General features: G+C 44.3%; 1 protein-coding gene across 1 annotated transcript in view; it reads right to left on the minus strand.

The window, feature by feature from the left end:
- The window catches only part of NRIP1 (nuclear receptor interacting protein 1), a 115,058-nt gene extending 109,275 nt beyond the window's left edge, over positions 1-5,783 (minus strand). The window contains exon 1 of the mRNA XM_079766942.1: positions 5,583-5,783. The gene's annotated coding sequence lies outside the window, so the exon portion shown is untranslated. The remainder of the gene's footprint in view (positions 1-5,582) is intronic.
- Between the last annotated feature and the right edge of the window lie 217 nt (positions 5,784-6,000).

A 6,000-nucleotide genomic window follows, 5' to 3' on the forward strand; every position in this document is an offset into this window, starting at 1 on the left:
TAAGTTTTCTTCTCATCTATTTTAGCTGTTAAAGAAAATAAAAGTAAAATAATCAAAGCATACTACTAACAACAAAAGCTTCTAATTCCTCAACCCATTAGCAAATTATAGATTTGAAAACAAGGAGTAGCCCTGACTATCATTTAACAGGTGACTAAAAAATGACTTTCTTAATTAGAAGTCCAAGGGTGAAAGATTCCTTTCCACCAAAGCTCTGAATAAACACCAACATCAGGTCAATGAGAGTTGTCCTAGTCCCCCTGGTATCTTAAGCTGATGACTCAAATTCCCAACAGGCTTCCAGTTTAAGATTTCTTGAGACAGTAGGCTTAGTCACACAAGTGACCTGGAATTTAAGTCAAATAAGGGTCTCTTCCTTCCATTCTTAAATATATTTTTGTTAAATGACACAAAGCTAAAGAGGAATATGGGTTTTAATTTAGAACTTTATTCAGAGGCATACAAAGTTTAAAAATGTTCTGGGGATACTGAACCACGTTAGCTTTGAATTCAAAACGTAACTATTAACCCTGTCAGAGAAGCAATTCTATTTCCAAGTTTCTTAACAAAATGTTTTTTTTATTCTAGCCCTATTTATTGAAAGAGGGAGGAAGGGAAGGAGGGAGGGAGGGAAAGTGGAGGGAAGAAGGTGGGAAGAGAGGGAGGGATGATGGTTGGTTGGATGGATAGATACCACAAGCACCTTCCTAGCTGAAGCTTCAACAAATTCTGGAGTTTTTCTTAAATTTATTTTGACCAAAAAACAAATCAGATGAGTTATCATTTCTTTAACAGGTAATTATCTATAAAATTATCTTCAAGAACAATCCATGTTAAAATCTGTTATAGCCTTTTAAAAATAATCTTAATACTACTAAGTAAACAGAGTGACTCCTTTTTACTTCATATCTCCAAAAAGTGACTTTTTTCTATATCTATGAGTTGCCAGTCTTCTAAATTCTTCAAATTTGCTTCTCACTATATTACTTCTAGAGTTCTAGACTAAATGTTATCTCCAGCATGGTTCAAAGTATTAATTTTAACAAAATCCTAATAGTCGTAAAATGTATCACATTTACAATTTCCTCATTGTTCTTCTCAATATTTTACGATCTTAAAAAACTTATCTTATGTTCCTAAAATACCACAAGTTTTGTAGTGCTTTATTTTTACTATTTGCAAAATAGTGTAGGAACCCATTTGAATTTGCAAAATGCAGAGTATGTACTATATATAAATGACAGCAATTAGTAAAAAGGTCCTACTTATCTCAATCTTTATATTTAGTTTGAAAAAAATAAAACCACCCTTTCTGTAATTATTTACATCAAATATCCTATTATCAGATATCCTATCAAAGAGTTCTCCAGTTCACCACCCAAACCTCAGCATTCTGTTTTCCATGTTCAAATAAGACCACTGGAAAATACCAGATCTTAAAAAGAATAATTTTTAAAAAAAGAATCTAATATTAATTCATTTTTCCCCCAAACTATAATTTCTGGCAACCAATGTTGATCCTCTTTTAGATATATTTAAGAGAAATTTAAAAAACAAAGTGCACAATGCACAAATGGGAAATTTGTCATTGCTCCCCCTCAAACAACCACTATTTATGTAATATTGCTGCTCTTATAAAAGGGAATCCATTACCATCAGCAATTCATGTCCCTGCTTCAGCATCAGATGCAAACAGGATACAGAAACAAGATCTCTCTCATTTACTTTTTGTTCATTGCAACCTCTGGACATAATCCTCAGTTCCATTCCATCAGCCTGCTTCATCATCTGACATGCCTGATTTTTACCTTCTCAAGTCTTACTGACTATCCTGGTGTTATATTTCTCTGATTGTTGTGTTACCTAAATACTCACAGAATGAGTTTGCTCCCCACCCCCACAGTCCCTTCAAAAAACTTCAACTTAAGGATATGCATCTTGAACAATTCAATTCATGCCTTTGAACTCATTATCCTGAAAGTGCTCCCCGCCCCCCCCCCCCCCCCCCCCGCGCAATTCTGTTGAAAATGTTCAACTTTTCAATAGTAATAAAAAGTTGCTTTTCATAAAAATATTTCTCCAGTTGGAAGACATGGGTACAAAGGACTTCATTAGAAGAGCAAATGCTTTTCCCCCCATCTTCATCCGTGTAACAGTAAATCATTATTAAAACAAAACAAAACCTACCCTGACTGTGTATCAGCCACATGGAGTGGCACACAGAAAAAGCACAAGAATAAAGAACCTTCACCCCCCACCACAGCCAAGAATAGAAGCAACAAATGAAGAAGGCTTTTCATAGACAAAAACACCCAAAGATGTAGCAGCTATTTATTTTAGAAAAGGAGACCAGAGCTAGAGCAATAAAGAGAGGCTTAGCATAGACTACAACTCCTTCTTCTCTATTAACCTACACTTTAAAAACTAATCCTGAATTTTAAAAGGCAAAACTGAACCTATCAAAATTTTAATTAAACAAATTTTCTTCATAAAAATGAGATGTTTTGAACTTATTTGGGGCAGCATTATCTTTTAACCTGATACACAAAACTAGTGTTTTTAAGTTTCTTACAATCTTAAAGTTTTAAAATTAAAAACCTAATTCCTTTAATGTCAGATATCCTTAGCCACTCTGGTTTAAAATTACTTCTATGCCAGCATCTTCTAGTACTGATTTGCAATGGAATCTGTATAATTAATACTAACATTCTTCCCTCTAATAGTTCCAGAGAGCCAAGGATGACATCTCCTTGTATCCCTATTTATTCCACTGGATTGACATGTTTTACCTCATCTGTCACCTTCCATAAAATTCTGCTTTCAGATATGACTTAATTCATTTTTAGTTGTCCTCAATATTCTAAAATAGTGATGTTTGACAGAATTAATAGTGTTCTAGTTCTCTCTGTTCGACTGGTATTTAATTAAAGATCCCGGAGGCCTTCTTTTTCTCGGGTTATACCATTTAAAGAGGAACATTACTTCCTCCATGGACAATATGAGCCACGTGGCAACAAGGCTGCCTTCCTAAGGTCTCCCATTTAACAGATTGCTTTATTACCTGTAAACTACCAACAAGGCAGATTACCACTTTATTTCACGTTGATTTTACTTTTCACATCTCTGAACCACAATTCTACTATAGCCTACATTCTCTTTTACCTTTGAATTTCCAGAATGTTTCGGAGTTTTAACATTCCCTTATATTTTTATTTTATCATTGCTTTTGTTTCAACCTGGACCTCAAGGAGTCCGAAAGGAATTTAAATTCTTGAAGATTTCTTGAATCTCTGGTAACAATGCAGCAAGTCTTTAAGCAATGAGAGCTACCTTGGGACACAAACGGAGAATGCCTGTTTTAAATTCTTCTGAATTAGTATCTTTTGGAGAACAGCCCACTCAACTTAATATGTCATAACTTTCAAGTCTAAAGGTAGCACGGATCATTTAAATTGCTCTTGCTATTTAATACACAAATATTTGTTCTCTTGGATTGCCTTTTGTAAGCTAGCACTTCTTAATCATTTTTTAGGTCTATTGGAAACCACAAGAGACATGTCAATTTAAGCAAACTTCAGGAGCAATAAACTAACAAACAGACTCTAGGTGGTGGTATAGGTTATTTTTTATCAGGATGTTTTGCTCTTAAAACTCCAGGAGTCAGAAGAGCCTTTAGCTTCTTTTACAAACACTTCTTTATTGGGAACTTACAATATTTCAGGGTGTTTAAGTTAGTAAAATCCAAGTTCTGCATAGTTCTGAGACACATGCAAGAAGTGGGTCTAAAAGCAAGTGTTCCTATAGGTGTAAAATCTGGTTTTCAACTACCTCAAAGGCACTACAGAGATTTCATTTGAGTAAAACCATCTATCTATATTTTCATTTTTATTTTTCTTCCCTCACATACCTCAGGCACTTTCAGAGGTTAAGTATGGAAAGGGGTCTTTCCCCAGGAGAATGTATGCAACAGACTAGAGTAACCATTCTGCAGCCTGCAGGGTAATAGCTGTTCTGCTGACTGACCCTTCTTTGTCTCCAGGAACTAATTCCGGGCAGAGAAAAGTTACTATTGGTCATGAAGCCACCAGCCTCTGAACCAGTTAAACCCAATCCCCATTACCTAATGGCTGGGCAAAACCAGTGCAAGTTACTTCGAAGTTGAAAAACATTTCAACATATTGCAGGCGGCAGCCCACATTAGGTGCCAGGCACTTGAAGCACCATTTGTTTAAAAAGTCCACTTATTTCGGTCTCTTCAACAAAGGTAGCAAACTGGTCATTAAACACTGAATGATCCCATCAGGAAGAGGCCACCCACTTGCTAAGCCTATGATTCACGAATAAGCAGGTTCAATGCAATTCATAACCTTAAAGAATAAACTTCCAAAGCCCTTTACTTCACAAGTGCCCCCCCCCATAATAGAAAGAGCATTTATCATATATAACCCGATAGATAACCTTTTTACTTTGAATACCTATAGACAGAAGGTCTCTCTTCCTCTAAAGACAGTTTTTCAGAACAATCTCACATTTAACCATTTCCATTACTGGAGACAAACTCCAACTGAGTGGCATCAACTTGAGTAAAAACCCTTGTAGCTGGGAACGTCTTCATTTTTTTTTCCCAAAATACAATGTCCTATTAAAACACTATTTTAAAAACTCCAAAGTACTCATCATTCCGTACTTTTACCATCTTCGAAACCCCATTTGGTCACGAAGGAGCTAGAAGGCAGAAACTCCTGAAAGGCTTCCGAGATCAACATGTGTCACAGACTCCCGGCTCGTTCACCCCTAAGACGCCGTCGATTCCTTTGTTCCTTCAGCCTGGACACCAACTGGGTCACAACTGGGAAACTACTTTGGAAAAGGTGGGCGCATCTGTAGGACCTGTCCAGGGACACCTTTCCTAAAGCGGCGCTCATAGAAGAACACCGATGCGGGAGGAGGGAAAGGCAGCCCCCCGCTCCCGGCTCTGGGTGAAGGGATGGCTGAGGCCTCGGGTCCACGGAGCCTGGCCCGCGGGAGGGCAGCGACTAGTGCCGACGGCCCGGCCAGGGGCTGCGGTGGGGCCGGAGCGCCGTCCCTCCTCCGCTCGCTTTTCCGGGCCGGGAATCCCGCGAGCACCGAGTCGGGAAGCACCGGCGAGAGGCGGCGAGCTGCGCCCGGCGCCGCCCCGGACGCCCCGGGCAGCAGGACCGGGAGGAGCGCGGCGAGAAGCGCCCGAGGGGGCAGCGGGGCGCCGCGACCCAGGCCCGGGCACCCGGCCCGCGCGGCGGCCGCCCCTCGACCCGGGACGGGCACGGACCGGCCGGCGAGCCCGGGGCCAACCGCACAACTTGCCGGCCCCGCCGGCCGGGCCCGGAGAGTTCCCGGGAGACGCGGCGCCGGCGGCAGGGGCGGGACTCCCCGGGAACGCGGCCCCCGCGCCGAGCCCACCCGCCGCCGGCGCTCGCCCCCGCCGCCCGGTCCTCGACGCCCCCCGCGGCCCGGCCGCCCACGCCGACGCCGAGGGCCGCGCTCCCGGCCGTTTCCGGCGGCGCCGCCGCTCCCAGGACCCCGGCCGCCGCCGCCGCACTCACCCGAGGCGCCGCGGTCCGCGCCCGGGCTCCGTCAGGCTCGCTCCGCGGAGGCGCCCGCGCCCGACCTCCCCCGGCGCGCGGCGAGCTCTTCCTTCGGCTGTAGTGGCGGACGCGAGGCCACGGGCGGGCGTGGGCCGTGCCGTCCCCGCCTCGCCGCCGCCGCCGCCGCCTCCCGAGCTCGGGGCTCTGCTGCAATGCCTGCGCGGCCGCCTCCGAGCGCCTCGCTCCCGCCGCCGCCGCCGCCGCCGCCGCGCTCCTCCCTCCGCCGCCCGGCGGCCGCGGCCGGCCCCTCCCCTCGCCTCGCCACGCCATTCAGCGCTTCGGCCAAGTTTCTTAACCCTTTTCTCCCCTCCCGCCCATTGTCCCCGGGGCCGCAGGAAGCCGCTCGGGGCCGCGCGGCTGCGGGAGCGGAGGACCC

This window comes from Cnephaeus nilssonii (genome assembly GCF_951640355.1).
Source record: "Cnephaeus nilssonii genome assembly, chromosome: 3".
Classification (NCBI taxonomy): Eukaryota; Metazoa; Chordata; class Mammalia; order Chiroptera; family Vespertilionidae; genus Cnephaeus; species Cnephaeus nilssonii.